The following is a 12,453-nucleotide window of genomic DNA, read 5'->3' as shown; positions in this document are numbered from 1 at the left end:
TAGTAGGCTCCCCGCAGGGAGCCTGCTTCTCCCTCTGCCTGTGTCTCTGCCTCTCCCTTTCTGTGTCTCTCATGAATAGATAAATAAAATCGTAAAAAAATATATGAAGTAGGTAGGAGGGCTAGGCAAATTGAAGACAGCTCAAGGAGAGACCATCAATACCATCAATATTAAAGGTGGTTTAGTAGTTGGCTTTCATCTGTCAACACACGGGCTAGACACCAACATCAGTTGTGAAGGTTTGCATGCATGACAGATTATAGCTTCAAAAGACAAAGGGATTCCATTTAAAACTGTCCATGGGGTAGAAAATATTCAAAAACAAAATTCTATTTCAGGTCCTAGGATTACAGGAAATAAAACAGGGATATATAGGAATAGAGATCATAGGTACCATAAACCTTGATATTAAGTAAGGATGGAATAGGGGATTGTGCTGCTGTCGTAAAACCCAAGGTGTCCCAATTATCCTGCTGATACAAGATACAGCATCTTAAATAGTTCTTGTATATCCTATTAGAAGAGTTGCATCAGTTGGGATTAAAGATTATAAGCAAAGGCAGATACCCTATTATTTGAAGGACTTTAAAAAGGGCACATAGAAAAGGAAAGTGAATAGACTTCTGTCATCTAGAAAGACATTGGGCATGATGACTATTTGAGAAAAGAGTACTTTTACAGGAGGTAAAGTGGGTAATTTTGTGAGGGTAACTACAAGGACAAGAAGTCTATGAACCTGGTGTTAAGGTAATCAGGCGTGTGGCAGATGGTAACAGGTGTTGCCTTGTGGGAGAAGAATGGATGGAATAATTTGTTCAGACCCAAGATTACACTAACACAGTATGAAGGGCCAATTCTAGTAGGATTTCCCAGAGTCCTCAGGAGGTAACTGGAAACCCATAATAAGTAAGAAGTTGTCAATAAAGGCACCTCTACCTATTGGTGATTTCACAGTCAGCATAGAATGGCAGTTTCACAACATTGTCATTCAACTGATGCTAGATAATGATGTTGGTCCATGTGATTTCTAGAGGACAGATTGGATTATAAGAGACAGAGGTTTGTAGATGGAAAGGATGAAAAGAATTTCTCATGGCTTGATATCTGGGCTCCTAGGCTGAGACACTGGTATACTGTACTTGCTTGTGGGATACAGGAATCCAGAAGTCACATCACAGGATTCTCCATGGCTTGGACACTGACAACCTCTCCTTACCCTCTCCTTCTCCATAGTCTGGACATTCTGGTTTTCTTTTTGTCATTTAGAGGGCCTTTGTATATGCTGTTCCTCTAACAAGAATGTCGCCATTTTTCTTCACCCTATTTTCTTGGTTAACTTTTATTTTTCAGATTTTAACCCATCTATAACTTGCTCAGGGAAGCTTTCTCTGACCTCCCAAGTTAGGTCCAGTCTCCCTGTTGCTATGTTCTTAAAAATCACATGCTTCTTTTTTATAGCCTTACCATAATTGTAATATAATTTATGTGATTCCTTAATTAAGGAATCTGTGTCTCCCAATAGATTTCTTTTTTAAGATTTTATTTATTTATTCATGACAGACACACAGAGAGGGAGAGAAAGAGAGAGAGAGAGAGAGAGAGAGGCAGAGGGAGAAGCAGGCTCCATGCAGGGAGCCTAACATGGGACTTGATCCCGGGTCTCCAGGATCAGACCCCGGGGCTGAAGGTGGCGCTAAACTGCTGAGCCACCCGGGCTGCCCTCCCAATAGATTTTTAAGTTCTATAAGGGCAAAAACATATTCTTGTTTTTTTTTTTAATCTACATATTTTTGTACATTATCTTATACCATAATATCACTCAAAAACAACCAAAAATGAACAGCTGAGTGAGCTACTGAAATATAATTATTATACCTTTATATAAATAGCTAAACATGCTTCTTTGTTCTAATCACTGTAGCTCACAACAATCACTAAATAATGGTGCTGGATGGTGATGGGAAGGAGCTTTTACAGCATGAGTAGTACACAATGCTAGGTTCAAAGTACATAGTACACCATTCTCAGTAAAGTGCTTCAACAAATTCACTTGATCCTTACCACAATCCTGTAAGGATTGATAATATCATTTCCTTATTATGAATTTGGAATACTAAGACTTAGAGAAAAAAAATGATTTACATAATCCCGTAAAGCTATCAAATGATGGAGCAGTGTTCTAACTCCAGTTGCTTGAGTCTTAATTCATTCAAAATATCAATATTTATAAATAAGTCCTTATTAATATAGTAAAAACATAAACATAAAGTATTTTATTACAGATTTGTCATGTAACATTAAAATATAATCATTGTATCCCCATAACATAAGATACTCAGTGTATGTACGGATATATTTTATACTTATTACTCTCCATACTCCTATTCTTGCCTTTCATTTATATATTCCAATGTTTACTGAGATACAATTTTAGGCATAGGGAATTCCCAACAAAATTGTGTAGTAGGATCACTGGAGAGAGCTGTATACAAATGCAGCCTTACAGTTGGCATCCATGGATAAGCAGTGGGCAACACTGCTGAAAGTGATACTATGGCAAGAGAGGTAGTAGTCCCTATCTTTAAATGAACTCAAGAGTTTAATTTTAAACGTGACATAAGAAAGTGATGTAAGCGCCCAAGTGGTTTGGATTCTAACACATATGACTGCAAATCCTAGCTGTATGATATGAGGAAAGTTACTCTCTGAGCGTCAACCATCTCATATATAAACAATATAATGATACCAACCTCAGAGCAATCTAGTATAAAGAAATAACTCAAAAATGAAAATAGTAAGATACAACAAATAATAAAGGTACAAGATTACATGAAAATTCAAAGACAGAAAAATTACATTTGTCATAAAAAGGTCACTGTCCTTAATATCTGGTCATTCATATCAAGTTGTATTAACAAATTAATATAAATTAAACCTAAATACCACAAGATTTTTAATTAAATTTATGAGATAATTTTTTTTTTTTTTAACTCACTTTTAGTTTCACATTGGTGCCGTAAGGATTCAATCTTACATGTTCTAGATGTACTTTCTCTTAGGAACTAGCGCTATTCAACCTTCTACAGAATAGGGGGCACCAGATCCTGCCATGGGAGTTTCTGTTGTGATACCTAAACTATTAAAGGTACAGGTTTAAATAAACCATGGAAAAACAGGGATTTCCATTTATGAGGGAATGTCATACACTAATTGAATTCTGCATCTATAACTCATGACAATAATTGAGTTGTTAGTGGCTCTCTTAAGGAACTTGCTGTAGAATGGTCAAATCCCTTCTGAGTAGCTTCCCCACCTGCTGCCCCATCTTTTGATTTCTAACTATTTGGTTTCCTATGCTATTGTTTTATTTTTACTTCAAAATTATAATTTTTAAGTGCTATTTTAAGTGTTCTTGAATTTAAAAAAAGATGTGATACGAAAGATGTTCACTCATGTAATCCCTGTCAGGAGAGTGTTACTTGCCTCCTTTTAGTACATGCATGGTAGTAGCCAACTTTCTACCTTATTAAATTGAAGTTTCCATTTAATCGGATTTCATTTTTCATTTACCAAGACTTCATTGACTATTCACTCAAACCATGTACTAAGCAATTTGGCAGATGCTAGGAAAACAGAGTAATGGATTGATCCAACCTTGGTTGCCTGAAATTTTGTCCTTTCTTATCTGTCTGTAAGATAATTGTGACTCAATAATATTTTTGTTATTATTTCATCCAAAATATTTATTTCTTTAATGATTCTATTATCAATATAAAAATAATGATATTTAGTTTGGCTTACAACTGGAAGATTAATGTAAGGAAAAGAATGGATATAATTAGGAAATATGACAGTAAGCATATTTAGAACACAATTTATTGCTACTATTTCAGTGTGGTTTAAGACTTTCATTTGAATTTTAGCAATCGGAACCTACTGAATCATAAACTCAGAAAACTAACACTGAATAAATGCTCCTTTTTCACATGAGGAACGAAGGAAGGAAAAAGAGGCAATTTTCTGAGTGACTATTATTTTAGACACACATATATTTTATTATTTATTAATCCCAACCACCCAGTGTTGTAGTTAACATAATCATCAATTTAATGAGGGAGAAAACTGAAGCACTACGAAGTTAAACAACTTGTCCAACATCCCTCATTACATGATGGAGTTGAGAACAAAATGCCTAACTGTCTGGCTGAATCACTCAAGTTCTTTCCATTCCACCATACTGCCCCATACACAGCAGAGATGAGCATGCCTTTGAAATAGAAATAAAAATGTAAGTTTCAGTAATTTAAAATATATTTATATCAGAATGACATTATAAAGTATTAAAACATTTTAAAGGATTTATTGCATCGTAATTACCTTATTGGTAATGGCAACTAAATATTATCCTTTCTAAACAATGAATTTTCTAGAAATTTTAGTAGTGCTTTTATATCCCAAGACTCACACAATCAACACTAAATTGATCAGACTCCTTTGGAGTCTCTCATTTGTCAAAGTGACCCAAGATTTCCCTGGGGCATTAAGCTGAGGCAGTTTGCTTCTCAAGTGATCTAGGAACCATCTGTATTGGAAAACTTGTGAAATTGGTGTGAAATTGGAAAGTATTCATATTCAGCATCACTGAATCAGAATGGCTGAGAAAAAGACCTGAAAATCTGCATTTCATCGAACACCATAAAGTACTCTGATATTGATGGCTTCTGAAGAACCTGATAAAGCTGAATATTTAATATTACCTAAAGTATGAGGACCATTCATCTATAACAGGAAAAAAAAAAAAACAGCTCAATACTGGTAATCAATTTCATTTCAGAATGGCTAATGGAAAAAAGACCTACTTCCAATCATATTTATTTTCTTCTTTAGAAAGATTTTATTTGTTTTATTTATTCATGAGAGAAACAGAGAGAAAGGCAGAGACATAGGCAGAGGGAGAAGCAGGCTCCCTGTGGGGAGCCCGATGTAGGACTCAATCCCAGGACCCAGGATCACAACCTGAGCCAAAGGCAGATAGATGCGCAACCACTGAGCCACCCAGGTGCCCCAAACATATTTATTTTCAATATGATCATCACTCTTGAAGATGTAGGCTGCAACTAATATATAACACTTCAAAGTCTAATTGCTAGAGATAATTAGTCCTACTGTGATATCTGAAAATATTAAAATATTCAATTTTATTTATTTTTTTATATATTTTTTTAATTTTTTATTTATTTATGATAGTAACAGAGAGAGAAAGAGAGGCAGAGACACAGGCAGAGAGAAGCAGGCTCCATGCACCGGGAGCCCGACGTGGGAATCGATCCTGGGTCTCCAGGATCGTGCCCTAGGCCAAAGGCAGGCGCCAAACCGCTGCGCCACCCAGGGATCCCAAAATATTCAATTTTATAATAAAATTCTGGTAGTACTAAGTAAATGAATTACTTAAAATGTTGAGTCATCATCATTTTATTATTACATTAAATAAAAACAGCAAAAAATGAAGCTCTACTTTAGCAATGGTCATTTGGAAATATTACCTTTATGATAAACCCTACCTACCTCAGTTTTGCTTCCTATTTGTTTTTTCATTCTACTACATCTGAACACCAGGATGGTGTTTCTGCAATCAGCTCTCAGAGAAAAACATCTTAGTGCACTGCTACAGTTGCTAAGGTAACCACCATCTGCTAGTCCATTAAAAGTTTCAAGTTCACAGACATCTTAACCCACCTTCCTGAAACATCCAACATAAAAGCCACTGCCTACAGATACCTTAGACTCTCTTGTATTGGTTATAGATCTCAGAAACATCATGTATGGCATTGAAAAAGGTTGTTATTTTTAATTTACAATTTTCATTGCACTTCAACCATTGGTAGAAAGACTAGATATGTTCTAAAATGGACTGTTGGATGATCTCATCTTGATTCATTCAGAGATTTCAGTGCTGCTTTGACTGGAACACTGCTATATAATATTGAGCTTTGAGATTTTTTTTCTCCTAGCAGCAGATGTTCAAGACATGAGAATAACATATTTTGCTTGGAAAAGAAGCAGCAGTTTCAGCAGGAAATGTTATCATTTTTAGACTTGTTAATACTTGGAAATAATCGGCTGTGTATGTTGAAATCTTCCATATTCAATTCTATTGATGAAGTCTTTAATAATGCTCTCAACCGCATCACTTCCTTAACCCTCCCACTATTCCAGTCTTAAATCCTGAATTATCCGTTAGCCACTTCCTATTATCCTGGTTTCAGCAGAGCCCTTTATCAGAAAGCAATGGAACTGTGTAAATTTGGCCCACCAATAATTCAGATTTTCCAGTCTCAGTTGGTTTCTTATCACCTTTTAGAAACCTCGCATTCACCCATTATTGATCACATAGCACACTGCCCAAAGCAGTGAGCTATACTTTCCTTCCCACTCCGTGCCCACGTACCCAGTTTCACTGAATTTCTCTTTGCTTCTACTGCCTCTCCTTCATTAACCATCGGTCTTTAATATCCTTCACAGTCTAACTCCCATTAACTCCATTCTACTGAAACTTCATTCTCCAAAGTCATACCTCAGCAATAAATTCTTTGTAATAACTGTGTTTTATTTGACCACTGGCTTTTGTAATACTCAAAGTCACATTTCTGTCTGCTCTTAACTGTCTCCGCTTACTGATTCCTCAATAAATATCAACTGGGCAAATATTCACTGTGCACCCATAAATATATTAATGCTGTTTTGAAATTTTGTGGATTGATAATAATTGTGTGGGAGAAGTGGACTGGAAGGAAATTTTCAAGAAGAAAATACAACTTAAAATTTCCACCTGTTAAAATTGAGCTTGTCCATCCGCTATTTAAATGGGTAACATTGGGTTTCAATTTGGCACGATATTTATACTCCACTAGATACAATTAATGGTATGTAAACATTTGATGTAAAACCAGTATTTATAATATGCTGAAAATTTTATCCTCCTGGAAATAAACTGAAAAATCAAGATGTGGATTATGATACATTGTATATAGAAATAATATATAAGAAATAATCAGTCAAGAATTAGTATGACATATTGAAGTTTTTATAAAGTTTTTACTTTGCAGTAAGGTGATACCTAAGACTCTGTCCTGACCTTCAAGTAGCTTATAATCAAGAAAGGTCTTGCATAGAGAGCTCATGGAACCTATTTAAATTTACTGTTACTGTTCTGTGGTAGAGCCTAGGAATCCAGTTTTTTCAGGATTTTTCCCTTTTATTATGCTAGAATGCTTCCATATGCTATTCTTTTTAACTCATACTTAGCCTGTTATTGGGCAACTAAACACACCATTTAAATTTCTGGCAGATATAAGCTTAATTAATTCTCTTTCATTACCTCTAGGCATTTCCTGGGTCTATTTCCAAACTCTGTTTTGTCTATAGATTCAGACATTTGAAGAGTTTTTATGTATTAAATTCTCAGAAATTAGTCTGGTATAGACTCAGAGGTGGAAGGATAAAGTGTACATTGAAAGGCTCACTGATAAATGTGGGCTCTGACACAGCTTTCACACACACACACGCACACACACACACATCCCCATTCTCTCATATGAACATGCGGTATATCCAAATAACAAAGAATATCCCTAATAAAAACCAAATATCAGACCTAGGATAAAAAAATGCAGCAGGCCACTTCTTTCTGGTTTTGTAATTGATTATATGTCATATTAAAAAAAAGGAATATTACAGTCAGCTCATGTTCTTCCAGCCTGGAGGTACAGAAGTAGAGAACTGGATTGATCAGAGATAAGGCATCAAAAAATATTAGTTAGAAAAATCAAATTCTGTGCATATATCAAATCATTATGTTGTATGTGTTAAATTTATACAATGTTATATGTCAATTATATGTCAATAAAACTCAAAACATAAAAAAAATTGTGCACATGCTAATATTTGCTGGAAATTATAAATTTAGTTAATGGAAGATGTATAGTGGCTAAGGGGTAGTGAAGATGGGAAGACTGCTATGGAAAAAAGGCCCCACTAAGAGGCAGCATTGCGTTGTGGACATGTACACACAATTAGGCTTTTGTAAAATTATTATTCTCCTACAACTCTATGTTCATATATTACACATCATAAATCTTAATTAGTAAAGAACTGAGATTTTAAAACTTCATCAGAGCTTTTAGATAGAAAGTTGTTTTAGTAAAGTGAATGTTTGAAAAAGAGAAATAGTAATGTGTAGAGCTTAATATGAGCTTAATATGAAGTCAGATGGACCTAAGATACTGGGTTCCCCCTGCCATGTATGTATGATAAATTACGTCAGCCATGTAAGCACTGTGTAATCTCTATAAATGAGGATAATAATAAAATGAAATAATACATGCAAAGTAATCAGGACTCAGGGATGCTATGTGTGGACTCATCACTGTGTTGGAGTCTTAAAGTAGCCTTACAAATCAGTCTGGTAATTCAAATATTACACACATACACATACATATATAAGGTTTAAAACACTTGTGTTAAGAAGAGACAAAGTATAAAACCAATTTAGAACAAAGTCTCTGATTTTAATGCAAAAAAACCCCAACTCCTTAATGATCACTATGGCTAAGCTTAGTCACGATGGTAAGCTGTGGCTATTCGTGTGTCAGGACACTTAGAATCAGGCATGATGGAGAAAGAGAGACTCCACATCTAGGTACTTAATCAATCTCTCTCCGATTATATGCTGACTTTCAAAAACTAGCCATTTGTATTTAGTTAGCAATAGCAATGCTAAATAAAATAAAAGAAAAAACCACCACTCTCCTAGCTAGTAACAGTTCCATACCTGTAGTAAACATTTTCAGAGTTTTCTCAAGTTTTTTGAGCATTTCCAAATCCAAGAGTATAGGGAAGCAAAATATCTTCAACATGGTTAACTTTTTTCTACTTATGAATTATTATACATAAAATAGTTTACAAAGTTGTTAATGGATCCAATACCCTATTTGGCTTAGAGACTGCAGAGTAATTTTTAAAAAGACTAAAGTTAATTATCTTTAATGAGGCTTGAAATGATTGGCAATGACCTGACAAAAAGGCATTTTTAGAATTCTCTGAGGCTGAAGAGATCTAAATCTTTAGGGCTATTCCAAAAAAGTCTTGGGAAGAAAAAGTGTGAAAATTGATAACTGGGTAGGAAGGCTAAAAGTGAATAGGAAACAAAAACCTAAATGAGATATAGAAACGTGTGTGTGTGTGTGTGTGTGTGTGTGTGTGTGTGTTTGGAATATGTTAAACATTGGGCTGGAGAATCTGTCTGAAGATGCTGGATGAACAAAGAAAGACAGCTAAGAGTTCATCCTCATATAATGCAATTGGAAACACTGATCAGCAGATGGCACACGTGTCAGGAAACCTGTTTCACTGCACAAAAGAATGGCTTTAAGACACTTTACAAATTTCATGGCATGTCACACATTGCTTCTTGGATGCATGGTGAGCAGAAGCATACATGTTTACATTTTCATGCCTTCAGTAATTCATTTATAAAATTAGAGGACTAAAAGGTTCTATGTAAGTACAAAGTAATTCTTATTAAAAATTACAGCTTCAGAATCTTGAAAAGGAATAATGAAACTACAGAATTATAACACTGTCTGATTTTAAGATTTAGTATGAAGTTAAAATAATTATAACAGTCTGGTATTTATCCAAGAACAAATAGGTCAATGGAACAGAGTTGAGAGTATATAAATGACCCAAATGATTTTTGATAAAGGTGTCAGTATAATTCAATGGGGAAAGGAAAGTCCAGCATTATTTTGCTAACTTAAATGTATATCCACAGGGGGGGGGAAAAAACTGAACCTTGATTCTTACCTCAGGCCATATGTAAAAATTAATTTAGTTAATTAAGTCTGGACTCCAAACTTAAATGTGAAAGCCAAACTATAAAGCTCACTGAAGAAACCATAGGAAAATATCCTTACGTGAAACCATGGGAAAATATCCTTGTGACCAGTTAGGAAATGATTTTTTGATACAACAGAAAACTAATCATTAAAAAAGTTTAATAAATATGACTTCATCAAAATTCTGCTCATCAAAAGTCACCATTAAGAAAACAAAAGGACAAACCACAAAATGAAAAACAATTGCCAACATAAATCATATACTTGTATTCAGATTATCTAAATTATACCTACAGATAAATAATAATGATGGAAATGATGATGAAACAAGCCAGTTAAAAATGGGCAAAAGACTTGAAAGACACTTCAGAAAAAAAAGTGTATCAGAATGCCAATAAACACATGAAAATATGTTCATCATAGTATTAGGGAAATGTACATTAAAACCACAACAAGATATTACTTTGTGCTCATTAGAATGATTAAGATTTTCTTAAGATTTTATTTATTTATTCATGAGAGATACACAGAGAGAGAGAAGCGGGGCTCCATGCAGGGAGCCCGACGTGGGACTCAAACCCAGGTCTCCAGGATCATGCCCTAGGCTGAAGGTGGCGGTAACCGCTGAGCCACCCAGGCTGCCCAGAGAATGATTAAGATTAAAGAGAGTAATAGCATCTAATGTGGGAGAGAATGCAGAGCAATAGGATCACTCAGATATTATTGGTAGAAGTATAAAACTGATCAACCTCTGTGGAAAATCATGATGCCGTTTCTTTTAAAATTATACACACACCTACCTTACAATCCATTATTTCCACTCTTATGTATTTACCCAATATAAATAAAAGTATATGTCTCCCAAAATACTGTATACAAATATTCATAGTAATCTTATTAATAATAAGCTAAAAGTGGAAACAACCCAGATATCCATCAACAAGAACAAGAGAAGGGACAAATGTAACATATTCATAAAATAGACTACTCAATAATAAAAAGGAATAAATTCCTTTGGAATTAATCCTAAAAACGTAATTAGGAGAATCCAAACATAAAAGCATATCTAATGTATAATTCATTGTTGCAATGTTCATGTACAAATAAAACCATTCCATGAAAAAAAGAAAGGAGAGGTGTCAGTACCTCTGGGAGAGTGGCATAAAATGAAAAGATGGCAATGCCCCATATCCTGACGGAGGTGTTGGCTAGATGGTTATATACATTTATCAAAAGCCATCAAACTACACCTAGGATCTGTAAATCTGATGGTCTTAAATTATACCAATAAAAAAGGGAAACATGTCCAGTGGCACGTGACACCTTGCGTCAGAAATCTATTGGGGGGGGGGGAGTTGATTATTTAACACATTATACTGTTTGTTCTTACCTCTTCTCAATTGCGAATATCACTCAAATGCAGGTGGTGCAATACAGGTGAGATTCTCTTTTGAATTAAAATTTTAAAACAGAGATTTCTGTAATAAAATAAGCATTCACCTTACTGAAAATATACACCAGCTACTCTCCTTATGCATTGGTGATCTCTTTCCATTACACTCACAGGAAAAAAAGGAATGTCAAAGACTTCCTGGCCCAGAATTGCTACTCCCAAAAGGGTTGATATATTTGACATCACCAACATAAATGTTACCTGCTTGGCTGTCACCAAACAGACATCCAAAGTACGCTTACTAAATTGAATGTTATTCTTATTTAGACTTTAAATTTCATTTAAGGGGCACCTGGGTGGCTCAGTGGTTGAGCATCTGCCTTCAGCTCAGGGCATAGCCCCAGGGTCCTGGGATCAAGTCCTACATCAGGCTCCCTGCAGGGAGCCTGCTTCTCCCTCTGCCTATGTCTCTGCCTCTCTCTCTCTGCCTCATGAATAAATAAATACAATCTTTAAAATAATAGATAGATAGATAGATAGATAGATAGATAGATAGATAGATGATAGATAGATGATCAGATGTGTTTCATTCTGAAGAGAGATGAAGTTGGGGATCATTTTCAAAATTAATTATTAAATATTTTTTAAAATTAAACAATATTTACAGTAAAGAGCTTGTCAGAGAATTGATCAGGCTATCCTGGAGCTAATTACAATAAAGACAGAAATTCTAGGAATATTTAGATATGTCACAAACTTCAGAAAAAGTTAAAGAAAAAAAATAGATAAGATCCCAGGGCCAGAAATTTAACAAAGAATGTGACTAACCTTAGTCACCCTGATATAGAATAAAAGAGAAAACTATTTTAATAAATTCTCTCAGCTGGCTGTAAAATATCAATCAGTACTCTAAGTGTCCACATTTGACTCTTTTCTTCAGAGTCTACTAGAATCCCGACCCCTCCTCCTAGGAAGGGTCAAGGTCAAGACTTAAAACCAAAAGGTCAAGACTGTTACTTTTACATTTGCATATGTATGGAAACAGTTTATCTTCAATTATTAACCACTTTCCACATGTCTTAGAAGAAAAGTTTGATGATAGTTGCCAGAAGAGAGAGTGGGGTGGGAAGTGAGTAAAATGGGTGATGGGGGGTTGGGAGACAC

The sequence above is a fragment of the Canis lupus genome, chromosome 15 (genome assembly GCF_003254725.2).
Source record: "Canis lupus dingo isolate Sandy chromosome 15, ASM325472v2, whole genome shotgun sequence".
Lineage (NCBI taxonomy): Eukaryota > Metazoa > Chordata > Mammalia > Carnivora > Canidae > Canis > Canis lupus.
The sequence above is the reverse complement of the archived record's forward strand: the minus strand, read 5'-3'. Positions refer to the sequence as shown.